The sequence below is a fragment of the Cephus cinctus genome, unplaced genomic scaffold (genome assembly GCF_000341935.2).
Source record: "Cephus cinctus unplaced genomic scaffold, Ccin1 Ccin1_scaffold0314, whole genome shotgun sequence".
Taxonomy (NCBI): Eukaryota; Metazoa; Arthropoda; class Insecta; order Hymenoptera; family Cephidae; genus Cephus; species Cephus cinctus.
Genome location: NW_014333016.1, coordinates 2,584 through 19,733, shown reverse-complemented (window position 1 = coordinate 19,733; position 17,150 = coordinate 2,584). Strand labels below are relative to the sequence as shown.

At 46.3% G+C, this 17,150-nt stretch overlaps 1 non-coding gene and 1 pseudogene across 1 annotated transcript; both read right to left on the bottom strand.

The window, feature by feature from the left end:
• Positions 1 to 13,473: 13,473 nt before the first annotated feature.
• LOC112494160 lies at positions 13,474 to 13,628 on the bottom strand (annotated as a pseudogene).
• A 950-nt stretch (positions 13,629 to 14,578) lies between these two features.
• On the bottom strand, positions 14,579 to 16,795 carry LOC112494161. Its single transcript, XR_003059343.1, has one exon. It is a non-coding gene; the product is annotated as a small subunit ribosomal RNA (ribosomal RNA).
• Between the last annotated feature and the right edge of the window lie 355 nt (positions 16,796 to 17,150).

Genomic DNA, 17,150 nt, shown 5'->3' with positions numbered 1-17,150 from the left:
CGTAACTTTGCCACCGGAAGTCGCAAAGGGCTGCAATTTGGTATGGACATTCTACGTGATGAAATGGAACGTAGAAGAACGTAGTCATAGGATGTGACTCAAGAATTCGCCGTACATGATGCGTAATGCTATCAATATTCTTAATAATAGAATTTAATTCCGCAAACAAATAACGTCATCGAAACAATGCATATTAATTTTAAAATAAAATTACATTACGAGGCTTTAACTCGCGCTGTATAAAGATTCATTTGATCGGTCTGCTGCCCGTAGCATTTGTTTATGCGGTGGTGCACCGTCCTGCTGGAACCACATGTCGCGCCGAAGTTCAAGAGGCAAATCCTCCAGCAAGCTGGGTAGGACGTGACCCAAGAATTCGCCGTACATGATGCCAGTCAGGGTACCTTCAAAAAAATGTGGCCCGATTATATGCTCTCCGACTATACCACACCACACGTTCAGCTTCCATCGGAATTGGTGCGGAATTTCCCTCATCCAGTGGGGGTTTTCTTGAGCCCAATGCCTGGTGTTCTGGCGATTGAAACAACACAGGTTGTTGAATGTGGACTCGTCCGGGAAGAGGATCCGCCTCGAAAAAGCTTCGTCTTCCTGTAACTGCCTCTTGCACCACTCTGAGAATTGAAGCCTCGCAGTGATGTCTGGAGGTAACAGCTGCTGGTGTAGCGACATCTTGTGGGGATGATGACCATCACGCTTCAAGATGCGCCACACAGAGCTGTGACTAATGCCTAAAAAAGACAATCACATTTATTAGTATGTTAAATATCACTATTTTTATATTAATATTAAAAAAAAAATTGAAACGTTTCAACATTGATTAATTTGATGTGTGCATCTCACACATTTATTTATAAAAATATCTATTTTTATTAAACATTATGATTTGCTGGCAAGCGAATCCTACAATATAATTTTAACCCAATGCATTCTTTTTTGTTAAATTTATCAATGTTGATTATGTATTGAAAGTCATAACAATCATTACTCACCGATATCACGGGCGATCCCGCGCGTACTCTGGCGTGGGTTGACCACGACCGAGGCCAAAGCCAGAGTGGCAGAGCTTTCCCCAGTTGCCGGGTATGCTCGGTTCCCAGGAACACGAGCAATCTCGCCCGTACGACGAAGTTTTTCGGCGAACCGAGAAAACGTCGACCGAGACGGGTGAGGTTCACCTGGGTATTTCTCTGCGTATAAGGCCGCAGCCTCCGTTAAATTCGAAGCACGAAGTAAAACTTCGTGCATCTTCACAAATCGTACATTAGCCTCCATTGTCACAGAGGCAAGTGGCAACGATAAACAAATTAAGTGGTTCCTCGACATTAGAATAAATGATAAACGCTTCTTTTTATTTCTTGAAAACTTATGCATGATTTGCATTATGTAAACAACAAATTGAGGTCGCTGCATAATGCTATCAATATTCTTAATAATAGAATTTAATTCCGCAAACAAATAATGTCATCGAAACGATGCATATTAATTTTAAAATAAAATTACATTACGAGGCTTTAACTCGCACTATATAAAGATTCATTTGATTGGTCTGCTGCCCGTAGCATTTGTTTCTCGACGACATCGATGAAGCTAAAGGCAGCCAGGGATGCCCACTAGATACTGCACTAAGCAAAGCACCAGAGAATGGGATTGGAGTAAAACAACTGCTACCGACGTTCCATAAACAAAACACATAAGCTGGGCACTTGATCTTAAAATACGCGTAATTGAAAAAATGGTCTAGGAGAGAAATGCAAAAACACGTATCCCTTTTTCTCGCTCCTAGAATGTCCACACCAAATTGCAGCCCTTTGCGACTTCCGGTGGCAAAGTTACGCAACACTTGTCGACCCCGGATCTTGTAAAAAATACGTCAAATTGAAAAAATGGACTAGGAGAGAAATGCAAAAACACGAATCCCTTTTTTTCGTTCCTAGAATGTCCACACCAAATTGCAGCCCTTTGCGACTTCCGGTGGCAAAGTTACGCAACACTTGTCGACCCCGGATCTTGTAAAAAATACGTCAAATTGAAAAAATGGACTAGGAGAGAAATGCAAAAACACGAATCCCTTTTTTTCGTTCCTAGAATGTCCACACCAAATTGCAGCCCTTTGCGACTTCCGGTGGCAAAGTTACGCAACACTTGTCGACCCCGAATCTTGTAAAAAATACGTCAAATTGAAAAAATGGACTAGGAGAGAAATGCAAAAACACGAATCCCTTTTTTTCGTTCCTAGAATGTCCACACCAAATTGCAGCCCTTTGCGACTTCCGGTGGCAAAGTTACGCAACACTTGTCGACCCCGAATCTTGTAAAAAATACGTCAAATTGAAAAAATGGACTAGGAGAGAAATGCAAAAACACGAATCCCTTTTTTTCGTTCCTAGAATGTCCACACCAAATTGCAGCCCTTTGCGACTTCCGGTGGCAAAGTTACGCAACACTTGTCGACCCCGAATCTTGTAAAAAATACGTCAAATTGAAAAAATGGACTAGGAGAGAAATGCAAAAACACGAATCCCTTTTTTTCGTTCCTAGAATGTCCACACCAAATTGCAGCCCTTTGCGACTTCCGGTGGCAAAGTTACGCAACACTTGTCGACCCCGAATCTTGTAAAAAATACGTCAAATTGAAAAAATGGACTAGGAGAGAAATGCAAAAACACGAATCCCTTTTTTTCGTTCCTAGAATGTCCACACCAAATTGCAGCCCTTTGCGACTTCCGGTGGCAAAGTTACGCAACACTTGTCGACCCCGAATCTTGTAAAAAATACGTCAAATTGAAAAAATGGACTAGGAGAGAAATGCAAAAACACGAATCCCTTTTTTTCGTTCCTAGAATGTCCACACCAAATTGCAGCCCTTTGCGACTTCCGGTGGCAAAGTTACGCAACACTTGTCGACCCCGAATCTTGTAAAAAATACGTCAAATTGAAAAAATGGACTAGGAGAGAAATGCAAAAACACGAATCCCTTTTTTTCGTTCCTAGAATGTCCACACCAAATTGCAGCCCTTTGCGACTTCCGGTGGCAAAGTTACGCAACACTTGTCGACCCCGAATCTTGTAAAAAATACGTCAAATTGAAAAAATGGACTAGGAGAGAAATGCAAAAACACGAATCCCTTTTTTTCGTTCCTAGAATGTCCACACCAAATTGCAGCCCTTTGCGACTTCCGGTGGCAAAGTTACGCACACGGTGTCCAAAACGTCATGCACTGAATTTTATAGCAGTCCGGAGGAAAACAGATTATTAAAGTGAAAGGGAGTCGGGAGGGTGGGTGGTGGGACTGATGCATTAAATTTAAAATGAATTGAAAACTAAGCATAGAAGTATTATTTTTTCGTCCTGTGAATAGCCGTATTGAATTTCCAAGACATCGCGATTGCTGATTTCAAAGTTATAGAGTACTCGTCGATTCTGAAAGTTATAGAGTACTCGTCGAACGTAAATAGGAAAATAGATTAGGAGAGAAACGCAAAGACACGTATCCCTTTTTTTCGTCCCAAGAATCGGTATACCAAAGTGCAGCCCTTTGCGACTTCCGAGAAGGGATACGTGTTTTTGCATTTCTCTCCTAGTCCATCTTTTCAATTTGACGTATTTTTCACAAGATCCAGGGTCGACAAGTACTAACACTCTGTAACTTTCACATCGTAACTCGCAAAGGTCTGAAAATTGGCATACTCATTCGAGTGACGAAAAAAGGGGATATGTATTTTTGCATTTCTTTCTCAGATAATTTTTTCAATTTCACGTATTTTTTTGAAAATTCAGAGTCGACAAGCGTTGCGTAACTTTGCCACCGGAAGTGGCAAAGGGCTGCAATTTGGTGTGGACATTCTAGGAACGAAAAAAAGGGATACGTGTCTTTGCGTTTCTCTCCTAATCTATTTTCCTATTTACGTTCGACGAGTACTCTATAACTTTCAGAATCGACGAGTACTCTATAACTTTGAAATCAGCAATCGCGATGTCTTGGAAATTCAATACCTTCGTGCCATAATCTGTAACATTTCGGTTTTTTTGTTAATAAATATGATTAAAGCAAATACAAAACAGTGTAATCTTAAAATTATTACACTTACCGGTCCCGTAATATACAGCTGACGATTGCGTCTGGTGGCGCTATGCGTCCTCCTCCGGACTGCTATAAAATTCAGTGCATGACGTTTTGGACACCGTGTGCCGGTTTTCGTCTGGCTGAATGCATATCCCGAAACAATTGCCGATGGCGCGTTGCACGTGTAGCTGCTGCGCCAGCCTAAGTAACGCCCATGCCCATATTGGGATTTTGTCAACGAATCCTATGACGCTCGCTCGGGTTATGAAACAATTGTTAAGCGCGGAATTTGTGGGAAGCTATTGCAAAGCAGCGATCTTTGGCATTCGCGAATGAATCCGCGGAAATCCTTCGTTCTAAATGGTCGCACTTAAATGCTTCTCATTTAAAAACTATCACGAATTTTGGCAAACGGTTTGCGGGAGGGTACTTAGGGCATCTCTAGGCATCGCCCACTTTCCGGTCCAAAAGCAATTCTGGGACACCCTGTATACAATATAAGTAAAAATAATGATAAATAAAAAGTATTAATAATGGCGGTGATGTTACGTACTGGCTAGCTTAAAATTATTATTAATAATAACTGTATGTTAGGTAAATTATATAATAATAATAAATAATGATGAATAACAAAAATTTACATACATATATACATTTCATAACTGGGGAGGATGAGGAACTTCTGCAACCCCCTGCCTTAATAGCACCACCCTGTTATCACAAAAGTAGCCTATGCAGGCTATGCAGTCGCCGGGTGCATACGCGTGCATCACACACCGAGCACAGCGTACACAGATGCCCACACGCAGATCTATTGCGGGGTCAATCTGTAAGTAGTGCATACTTTAATAATCTGTTTTCCTCCGGACTGCTATAAAATTCAGTGCATGACGTTTTGGACACCGTGTGCCGGTTTTCGTCTGGCTGAATGCATATCCCGAAACAATTGCCGATGGCGCGTTGCACGTGTAGCTGCTGCGCCAGCCTAAGTAACGCCCATGCCCATATTGGGATTTTGTCAACGAATCCTATGACGCTCGCTCGGGTTATGAAACAATTGTTAAGCGCGGAATTTGTGGGAAGCTATTGCAAAGCAGCGATCTTTGGCATTCGCGAATGAATCCGCGGAAATCCTTCGTTCTAAATGGTCGCACTTAAATGCTTCTCATTTAAAAACTATCACGAATTTTGGCAAACGGTTTGCGGGAGGGTACTTAGGGCATCTCTAGGCATCGCCCACTTTCCGGTCCAAAAGCAATTCTGGGACACCCTGTATACAATATAAGTAAAAATAATGATAAATAAAAAGTATTAATAATGGCGGTGATGTTACGTACTGGCTAGCTTAAAATTATTATTAATAATAACTGTATGTTAGGTAAATTATATAATAATAATAAATAATGATGAATAACAAAAATTTACATACATATATACATTTCATAACTGGGGAGGATGAGGAACTTCTGCAACCCCCTGCCTTAATAGCACCACCCTGTTATCACAAAAGTAGCCTATGCAGGCTATGCAGTCGCCGGGTGCATACGCGTGCATCACACACCGAGCACAGCGTACACAGATGCCCACACGCAGATCTATTGCGGGGTCAATCTGTAAGTAGTGCATTACATGCGTTGTGTACTGGGCCCTGTGCTCGGCGGTCTGCGCGCGCATGCACCCGTAGCTCCTCCTCCACGCCCCGCACATATAAACAGCCGAACAAACACCGCCCATCATCAAAGGGGGCGGAGAAATCATTGAGGGGCGGCGGTATTCCATCAAGCAGCGGCCCCTCAAATGGTCCTTCTGCCCCCTCGGGCGGTGTATCCGGTCGTCTTGGTGCCATAATCTGTAACATTTCAGTTTTTTTTGTTAATAAATATGTTTAAAGTAAATACAAAACAGTGTAGTCTTAAAATTATTACACTTACCGGTCCCGTAATATACAGCTGACGATTGCGTCTGGTGGCGCTATGCGTCCTCGCAGCGTCTAGAAATAAGCGTAAAAGGTGTCGGATATATACAATTTTTTAACTCAAATAAAAACCTGTGCAGGTTTAAAATTATTACACTTACAGCTCTAGTGACACTCCGCTGTAGCCTGAAGGGACCTGCTGCGGTTCGTCCTTTTTTTTGTAATGTCTAGAAATAAATGTCAAAGATGTCAGATACAAAATAACTTTTTTTAATCTAATAAAAAAAAATGTATACAAGCTCAACACAGATATGCATACCACTTTATTAATATTTTCTTTTTTTCTGCACTCTCTTCTTCTTTTCCCGAATTAGCCTAGAAAACAGGGTAAACGTTAGATAAAATGAAGATCGTAGAAAGCGGGAACAAGAACTTTTTTTACACCTGCCGTTGTTTCTCCTATCACCAATTTTTTTACCACCAAGAGATGGTAGAAAGCGGGAACAAGAACTTTTTTTACACCTACTGTAGGTGTTGTTTCTCCTATCACCAATTTTTTTACCATCAATCTGTTCAATTTTATATCACCTTTGCGCCCTTCTGAATTGTCACCAATGTACTGACGAGATGCTGCGAAGACATCTCACAGGTAACCATCTTTTTCCCCACCATAGCCCTGATTTTTTGCATAGTTGCAAATAAGAGACACATGTAGCAGTTTACGCTGCTAAGCGAATGATACCCCCCACGCCTGATGTATTTGGCGCATCGTTTGCTAGATGATCCAAAAGAAGGGTACCATCATTCCAACAGTTACGTGTTATGTGGAGAATTCACCCCGAGCAAAATATTAGGGGGTTGGCTATCCACCCTTTGATAGCTAAAAGTATCGAAGAAGTATCGCCGAAGATCCAAAAGAAGGGTACCATCATTCCAACAGCTACCCGGTATGTACAGGATCCACCCCGAGCAAAATATTAAGGGGTTGGATAGCCACCCATCGATAGCTAAAGGTATCGAAAAAGTATCGCCAATGCGTACGATACTTCTATAATATAAGGTATTTCTTACAAAAAAGAACCGTATTCTACTTTACCACGCTACCTCCTTAGGGTAATTAAAAAGTTTACCGACAGGGGGTCAGTGCATAATTACCGACAGTGGTATGCCCCCTGGGGACATGCAGCTGGGAATTTTCGGGCCTTAGGACCGCGTGGGGGGCATCGCCTCATGGCTGAGGGGTGGAGAGCTGCCCACATCGGCGAGGCGGGTGACGTCATAGCGCGGCGTATTCGGGCCTTAGGACCGCGTGGGGGGCATCGCCTCATGGCTGAGGGGTGGAGAGCTGCCCACATCGGCGAGGCGGGGGACGTCATAGCGCGGCGTAGAGAGCCAGAGCGCTGCGCGCTCCATGACTCATGGGGGATAGTGGTGGGGGTTTATTGTGACGGCCAGAAGTGGTATGTAACTACTTCCATGTGCTCTATGACACGACTGAATGCCATGCGCCGCTGTTTCTTGGACATTACATCCAGCACGGCATTTGGTATCCTCCTGCTGTCTTCTTGAGCCTCTTGAGGTTCGTACACGCGTAGGCAGTGAGTTTATGCGAACATGGACATGCTGCACAAAGTCTCTTCCAGGTATTGCATGACTCCCTGCGTCCATCCACCAAGTAGAAGTTGAGACTTCTTGCGCCGCTCGAAGCTCCCAACCATCTACTGATTCATGGAGTCGTTTCGTCCACCATTTCTCACGTAGGTATGTCAAGGTAAGTACTTCTTCTCTTCGCGTCAGCGCTCGTTCTGCCCATTTAATCCGTTTTTGGACCCAAGGTGCCTCAGCTATCTTCCTTACCGTGGGTGACGAAGATTTTAACAGGTTCTTCAGTCGCTGCAGCATTAAACCAGGGATGGTCGTGTGTAACGCAGGAACGCCTAATCCGCCATTACGGACAGCGGTATGGAAGAATCCAATCGCAGTGTCATGTGGCAGCCTAAACCATTACCGAATCGCTCCCCGTATTTGCCTATCTAGGGCACGTAGTTTCCCCAAGGTAACACGACCTAAAACAAGGGTGTGATACATTCGTGGTACTAGGAACGTTCTAAGAATCTTTATCCTCTGTTGTGGTTTGAGGGGTGCTTTAGCTACATTCTTGATGCATTCTTGTAGGTCTCCTCCGACTCTTTTTGGACCTGCTGTTTGGAATTCAACTCCCAGATATTTCCACTCAGATGTTGTTGCTGGTTGAGGTAAGTATGTGCCACTCAGCTTGAAAGTTGGGTTGGTGACAATTTTAATTTTCTTTATTTCTCCCGCAGGTACTAAGGACAGGACAAAGCACTTAGATGGATTAAATATCAAACCTCGTTCTTGTGCAACTTGATCTACTTTATCGAGAGCCGTTTGCAAGCCCCAAGTCGTAGAAGCAAATACTAGTAGGTCATCTGCAAAAGCTATGCTGCCAATACGCTCTTCGCCGACTTGAAATCCGATACTAGATGGAATTGTTTTCAGGATGTCGTCCATGACTAGACAGAAGAGGATCGTTAAGAGCGGATCACCCTGTCGAACCCCTCTATTAACCTTGTAGGCCGCGGATCTATCGCCGTTTGCTTCAAAAATCGTCGTGCTCCGGTCATATAGCTGACTTATGTACTGCATTAGATCTCGAGGAACTCCGCTTTTGGTAAGTACCCTTTTAATTGCATGATGGCTAACGCAATCATACGCCTTGGCAATGTCCATTGATACTATATGGACTTCCTTTCTTTTAGCTCGTGCCTCGTGTGCCTGTTGCCAGGACCGCAATGTTTTCTGAACATCCATCTTCTAAGCACCGTTGCCTGTAATTAATAAGCTGCTTCTGTCGTATTCTTGCAGCAAGGATCTTATGCAAGTGTCTTACTATTACTGAAGCTATACTGATTGGTCTGAAATCAGCTGGTGTTTTGCTTCCATGCTTCTTTGGAATTGGAAAGATGGTTCGACCAACAAGCATTTCAGCGGGGAAGCCTCCACAGCTCAAGATAAATTTGAATAGGAGCGCTTTGATATCAATCGTCACTGCGTTCCAGAGTCGTGGACCTATCTCGTCGGTTCCTGGTGCAGCTTTAGCAGGCATTGTACTGCCTTGGATTTCAGTACTTGTAACTGCCCCCCATAGTGGGGCCAGTTCTATATTTGGGGTAACCAATTCTTCCATTGGACACGCCTCCGATGGTTGGCTGATAATTGGGCCCCAGTAGTTGGAAAATGCGTGGACAGAGGGCATAGCCACTCTATCTTCTCCTTTCCCGTCTAAGATGTTTTTGGCTGCATGTGACATGTTGGTCTTAAAAAGAGTCTGAGTACGTGCGTACTCCCTCTCTTCCTCTTGGTCTTACGACTTGGATTAACTACCCTAAGTTTTTGCCGGGGACGTGAGTTTCGCTCTCGAACAGGGAAGACTTTCTGAGTCCACTCCCACAGCAACTGTCGGATGTTTGCACCACACAGACGTTGTTGTGCGATATTTACAAGGAAGGAAGACTCCCATCCCACTATTTTTGCGACACGTGGTATGAGTTGGTCGATTTCGTCAACAAGATTACTACGCTTGTATGGGAGCGCTTGAAGCAGCAGCTCCTCATCGCCACCTTCCGGCCGCTGCTTTAGATGGTTTAGAGCTATTTCGACTTGCGCCTTATAGGCACTATTCTTCCTGCGAACTTTGATAGCGTCCAAGCTACGATTAGGGACCGCTGTCAGCAAATGCTGATTCATGAAACGGACGCCTGCTATGATGGCCTTCGCTTCATGTTCCGCCATGAGGCGCACTTCTTCGCCACTCCACGGTCTTTTAATCTTGTCGACGTTAATCTCGGTGTTCGTTTGCTCGGGAGGGGCTGCCTTCCGATGGGCTCCTAATCCTATCTTGGTCGAAAAAGCCATAATGCAATTTAGACACTAGTGTTGTTGCGTGTTATGCCCAGCCGCGCTAGTAGATGGATGACTGGCACTCGAACCTACGGATGACATTGGAGGGTCGCAAGTAAGAATAGCAGGACCGACGGACCGAGGCTGCCGCCGTAAATTATATTCTTCTTCTTTTTCCTTTGGGTCTGCTAAGTACAGATCGACGGGCTGGCAACCCGCCGATCCTATGTTTCGCCGTTGCCTCCGTTAGCCTCCAACCACTGGTTGGAGTTTCCAGCGAGAACCACGAGGAGGTGGAGGTCGACTTGGGTAGAGTAGAGTAGAGTAGAGTAGAGTTTATTTATAAAAGACTACGGACTCGAGGTCCTACCTAGTCCAGGCAAGTTACAATAGTAATTTTGAGCGCTGTTACATAGAGGTTTGGATTGCCTGGGGTGAGCGAAGTGTGTGCTTCGTACATAAAATAAATAGTTACAAGTATATACTTAAATCTAAAAGTTACAAAAATAAAAGATAAAATAGAGCTAACAAAATAACATTATGTACAAGTCGAGCGAAATAAAAATAAATAGATTACGCACTTACATATTGATTAGGATACGCTAACAGTTCGTGGTACATACAAAATTCACTTTACGCTAGTACAAAGACACGCTTAAACATATAGTCGTACAAAAGTTGTCGGAAACTTGGACTCATGATGGATTTACGTATGTTGTGGCCAATACTATTCCATAGTCGTGCTGCTTCGATGCAGAACGAGAGCTTAAAGGTCACTTTCGAGGCGTGCCGAACAACGAAATCATACTCCGAGCGTCTTTTAGAGCCGTATCTGTCAGAAGGACGAAATTGCAATTTATCTACGAGATAGCGTGGTTCTTGGGATCGAAGCAGAGACGCAAGAAAGCGTAAAACCACAAAGTTTCGATGCTCGTAGTATGGCAGAATGTTATTCGCTTTATAGTCGGGCGTAATGTGCTCGTGTTTCTTGGTGCCAGTCACAAACCTTAACGCGGCGTTTTTACATCGAGAAAGCCGTGGGTGCGAGAGGCCTTATTTTGCATCATCACCCCTGCAACTATGCTCCTCAAGAAACAATGACTCGCGCACATGTTAGACTCCTTGGTCCGTGTTTCAAGACGGGTCCTGAAAGTACCCAAAGCATTAGTATCGCCGACCGGTAAAGAGCCTGTCGGGGAGCACCGCCTGCCAACAGCTGGTCAGGCCCGAGAACGGCGCTTGGTCCGTCACAACGGGAAACACTGACACTCGCTTGCGGCGGGTCCGACGCAGCGCAAAAAATTGCGTGCGGCCCGATATCGTTTTTCGAGTTATACCGCCGGGCAGCCGGTCGGGCCTCCGAGGGTCTCGCGCAATCACGTCTCGCGCCGTGGTAACTCGCGCATAGACTACCACCCGGGCCGTAGACCGACACCCAACGGGTCGCGACGTCCTACTAGGGGAGAAGTGCACGCCGGCGCCGCCGGAAGTTAAGATGACAGTCGCGTGCCAAGCGCGCGACCAAAATCGCACGGTGGACATCACGAACAGCCGTGAGGCCAGCTTCGCCGACGATGAATCTCCCCTTTCGATCTTTCGGGTTTCTCAGGTTTACCCCTGAACGGTTTCACGTACTCTTGAACTCTCTCTTCAAAGTTCTTTTCAACTTTCCCTCACGGTACTTGTTCGCTATCGGTCTCGTGGTCATATTTAGCCTTAGATGGAGTTTACCACCCACTTAGAGCTGCACTCTCAAGCAACCCGACTCTGGGGAGAGATCCTCCCGCGGCGCGTCTCGGTCGCTACGGGCCTGGCACCCTCTACGGGTAAGTGGCCCCATTCAAGATGGACTTTGACGCGAGTCAACGCCACGGGATGGTTGGATCCTCTCGAACACTACATTTCCCAGCGGCAATAACCGCGGGATTTGGTGCTGGGTTCATTCCTGTCCGATCACAGCTACTAAGGAAACCCTGTTCAGTTTTGCCTGGCACCCTCTACGGGTAAGTGGCCCCATTCAAGATGGACTTTGACGCGAGTCAACGCCACGGGATGGTTGGATCCTCCCGAACACTACATTTCCCAGCGGCAATAACCGCGGGATTTGGTGCTGGGTTCATTCCTGTCCGATCACAGCTACTAAGGAAACCCTGTTCAGTTTTTTTTCCACCGCTTAGTAATATGCTTAAATTCAGCGGGTAGTCTCGCCTACTCTGAGGTCGTCGTTTTTATTTTTAATATTTCTTTTATATATCGACGCAAGAAGAGAACACACGTATCCTCCCTTTTTTCACGGGCTGCGGCGGCGATCGCGAGCTTGCTTTTACACGGGCGCATGTCGTTTCTCCCTTTTTTTTCTTTTGCATTAAAATAAAAGATCATGGACACGACGACCGGCCACGACCGCCGCAACACGTGCGTTATCCCGGCCAAACAGCGCTTCGGCTCGATCTTCCCTTTCTTTTCCATTCACAATTTTCATCAAAATGTGGGAAGACTAGCGTGTGCGCGTGCCTTCGTTTAACGCCAGTCTCTCTGCGCCCGGCGGGATATGAGAACAGTTTGATATGGATTTCGACTTTTATAATAACCTTCGCGCGCGCACACGACGAATGTATGTACATGCAAACTCTGAGAGCAAACATTTTTCTTTCTTCTCACCACGGTTCGCGAGTCGAAGCGACATCAGCGAAACACGAACTCTGACGCGCGTTTACAGCGTCTGCTGTTTGCGCGTAATGGCTTTCCTTTTCATTCATTCTTCAAGCGAAACCAATCGAATATTATTTTCATTCTCTTCTCTTAATCTTTCTTCGTTGATATATATTTTCATTATAACGGGAAGAGGATCCTGAAACGAAAAACCCCGAGGACACCACACAGCGCAAAACGCGGGAAGAAGAGCGCGACCGTCGTCAATCCATCCGCATATATTTCCTTTTCATTCATTCTTCAAGCGAAACCAATCGAATATTATTTTCATTCTCTTCTCTTAATCTTTCTTCGTCGATATATATTTTCATTGTAACGGGAAGAGGCTTCAGAAACGAAAAACCCTGAGGACACCACACAGCGCAAAACGCGGGAAGAAGCGCGCGACCGTCGTCAAGCCATCCGCATATGAAAATATGCATGATGAGACGAGACGTACGCGAAGGGCTTCCTCCACCGTCGTTGGGTGTAGCGTCCGGCCTGGGGATTTTGCTTTCTCGCGTCGTTGGCTTTCCAATTATGCGGACACCGAAGAAAACCCCAACGCAAAACAACAACACGGAATAAGAAATAGCACGATCGACGTATCAAAAACCACACGTAATATTAATACGTATGGAGAGAGACACGTACGTAAAGGGTTTCCCCATAATATTATTATTATTATTATTATCGATCCGTGTTCGTTGTTAAGGGGGGCCCGCCCCGTGTATCTTTCGCATCATTTCAAGCGACGCCACGACGAATCGTGACGAGGCGCCCAATCGTTCGCTATTACTCCCCATCTGATTTCTCTTGTTTAAAAGAGTGCGAGGAGCAAGCAGTCTGGTAATGTGTAAACGACCCTCAGCCAGGCGTGGGCCGGGAATTGTATCCGCGGACCGCAATGTGTGTTCGAAATGTCGATGTTCATGTGTCCTGCAGTTCACAAGTTGACGCGCAATTGGCTGCGTTCTTCATCGACCCACAAGCCAAGTGATCCACCGTTCAAGGTAATCATATATATATGTATATACTTTTTGTTATACATTGATTGGCATAGCGCACCGGCCGTGTGTCTAACGCGGTCGCGGTATAACACAGCGGCGCGCTTTACCAATCAGCTTTAATATCACTGATCGTCGCTTGCAACGTTCGGTTTTCCGGGCGAGAGCGTCCACCACCGCCGCCCTTTAACGGGCATAGACAGGGATATGGTGCACCGCCACAGGCAGTTGCGTCGCTCCTGGGAGTCATCCGTAACGGCAGAGCGTGTCGTGGTGTGTGTCTTTTTCTTTATACGATTGTCTTATTGGGCGAAAGTTCATTGAAAAACCTGTTCGATCGACGAGAGTCCTCGCAATGCGTAACACACTCAGCGTGAAAAAAGGGAACGCCGCCGGCGCGATCGGTTGAACGCGGAACGGAGACGAGAGACCGAACATTTCTCGCTGTACGTAACAATTTCGCGCCTTCTCGCATGGAAGAATTTTCTACATAGCGAGTCGGGGGTTGCTCGGCGATGTGCCGGTCGCTCTCTGTTGTTCTCTTCAGTAACCGCGATTACCCGCGCTCGCAAAGTTTCCCAAGATAAGTTGTGTGATCGGCGAGAGAGTACACGTCCGCGCTCGAATGTACCCAAGGACCGCAACTCTGCGGGGAGCGGCCTCACTAAGGACGACGACGGACTGAACTTTCCAACCACGCACGTCACGGACACGCGTTACGCGGGCCACCTGCCCCAGAGGGCGGCAACACGCTGTGAACGGGGTGACGGGGGTCGAGGAAGTCCGAGGGTCCGAAGGAAACCTGCTCTCTCTCGCGGTGCGCCTGTGGCAGTAAGATTACCCAAAGACGTATTGTGCATGATCGCTGATACGTTTTTAAATCTTTCTTCTTTCTCTATATAGTTCCTTTTTTTCTTTTTATTCGGACAACGAGTCGCTGCATAAGATTCTCTTTGCGATAATGATCCTTCCGCAGGTTCACCTATGGAAACCTTGTTACGACTTTTACTTCCTCTAAATGATCAAGTTTGGTCATCTTCCCGGCAACATCGGCAATGCCGAAACATTGCCGCGCACCAGTCCGAAGACCTCACTAAATCATTCAATCGGTAGTAGCGACGGGCGGTGTGTACAAAGGGCAGGGACGTTATCAACGCGAGCTTATCACTCGCGCTTACTGGGAATTCCTGGTTCATGGGGAATAATTGCAAGCCCCAATCCCTAGCACGAAGGAGGTTCAGCGGGTTACCCGGGCCTTTCGGCCAGGGAAGACACGCTGATTCCTTCAGTGTAGCGCGCGTGCGGCCCAGAACATCTAAGGGCATCACAGACCTGTTATTGCTCAATCTCGTGCGGCTAGAAGCCGCCTGTCCCTCTAAGAAGATTTGTTTGTACGTCGGTAGTAAAAACCGCCCGACCGAAGTCGAGGGCCTTCGAGATACCATGAATTACGCCTATTTAGCAGGCTAGAGTCTCGTTCGTTATCGGACGTAACCAGACAAATCGCTCTACCAACTAAGAACGGCCATGCACCACCACCCGCCTATTTAGCAGGCTAGAGTCTCGTTCGTTATTGGAATTAACCAGACAAATCGCTCCACCAACTAAGAACGGCCATTGACCACCACCCACCGAATCAAGAAAGAGCTATCAATCTGTCAATCCTTCCGGTGTGCGGGCCTGGTGAGGTTTCCCGTGTTGAGTCAAATTAAGCCGCAGGCTCCCCTCCTGGTGGTGCCCTTCCGTCAATTCCTTTAAGTTTCAGCTTTGCAACCATACTTCCCCCGGAACCCAAAAGCTTTGGTTTCCCGGAAGCTGCCCGCCGAGTCATCGGAGGAACTTCGGCGGATCGCTAGCTGGCATCGTTCATGGTTAGAACAAGGGCGGTATCTGATCGCCTTCATCAGCTTTGCAACCATACTTCCCCCGGAACCCAAAAGCTTTGGTTTCCCGGAAGCTGCCCGCCGAGTCATCGGAGGAACTTCGGCGGATCGCTAGCTGGCATCGTTTATGGTTAGAACTAGGGCGGTATCTGATCGCCTTCGAACCTCTAACTTTCGTTCTTGATTAATGAAAACATTTTTGGCAAATGCTTTCGCTTCTGTCCGTCTTGCGACGATCCAAGAATTTCACCTCTAACGTCGCAATACGAATGCCCCCATCTGTCCCTATTAATCATTACCTCGGGGTTCCGAAAACCAACAAAATAGAACCGAGGTCCTATTCCATTATTCCATGCACGCAGTATTCAGGTGAAAGTAGCCTGCTTTAAGCACTCTAATTTAGGTCCTATTCCATTATTCCATGCACGCAGTATTCAGGCGAAGGTAGCCTGCTTTAAGCACTCTAATTTGTTCAAAGTAAACGTACCGGCCCACCTCGACACTCGGTAAAGAGCACCGCGATGGGATATTAGTTGGGCCGCCCCCCGTGAGGAGCTAAGCCCACCGGTAGTACGTCCCACAGTCATGCCAGTTAAACACCGCGAGCGATGAACCGACAGCGTGGGACACAGATTCAACTACGAGCTTTTTAACCGCAACAACTTTAATATACGCTATTGGAGCTGGAATTACTGCGGCTACTGGCACCAGGCTTGACCTCCAATGGATCCTCGTTAAAGGATTTAAAGTGTACTCATTCCGATTACGGGGCCTCGGGTGAGTCCCGTATTGTTATTTTTCGTCAATACCTCCCCGTGCCGGGAGTGAGCAATTTGCGCGCCCGCTGCCTTCCTTAGATGTGGTAGCCGTTTCTCAGGCTCCCTCTCCGGAATCGAACCCTGATTCCCCGTTACCCGTTACAACCATGGTAGGCGCAGAACCTACCATCGACAGTTGATAAGGCAGACATTTGAAAGATGCGTCGCCGGTACGAGACCGTGCGATCAGCACAAAGTTATTCAGAGTCACCAAGGCAAACGGTGGACGGGACGAACCCGCCACCGATTGGTTTTGATCTAATAAAAGCATTCCTCCCATCTCTGGTCGGAACTCTGTTTGCATGTATTAGCTCTAGAATTACCACAGTTATCCAAGTAAATGTGGGTACGATCTAAGGAACCATAACTGATTTAATGAGCCATTCGCGGTTTCACCTTAATTTGGCTTGCCCTGAGACATGCATGGCTTAATCTTTGAGACAAGCATACGACTACTGGCAGGATCAACCAGGGAGCTTCGCGTTTAAAAGTTTTTATGTACACTGTACAACGAGATAGCTCTGTTTCTGCGGGACTTCTTGGTTATCCGCCGTCTCAAGGGGAGATTAGAGACTGACCCCTAACCCGTCGCCGAAGAGGCTCAACGTTGAGTACGCTACAGAGAACGGCGCGTATTATGCTTCAGAGAGACAGAGAATTGAGTGTTCGCCGTCGCAAGAGAATAGAGTGACAAACCCAAGTGCATCAGAGTATTTTTATTATTTTATATACGGCTTTTCCTTCATTCGTGTCGAGGACAAGCCAGGAGGAACACTCAGAGGCAGCCCTCAAAACCTTACAAAATTGAGTGTTCTCTCTCTCACTCTTTG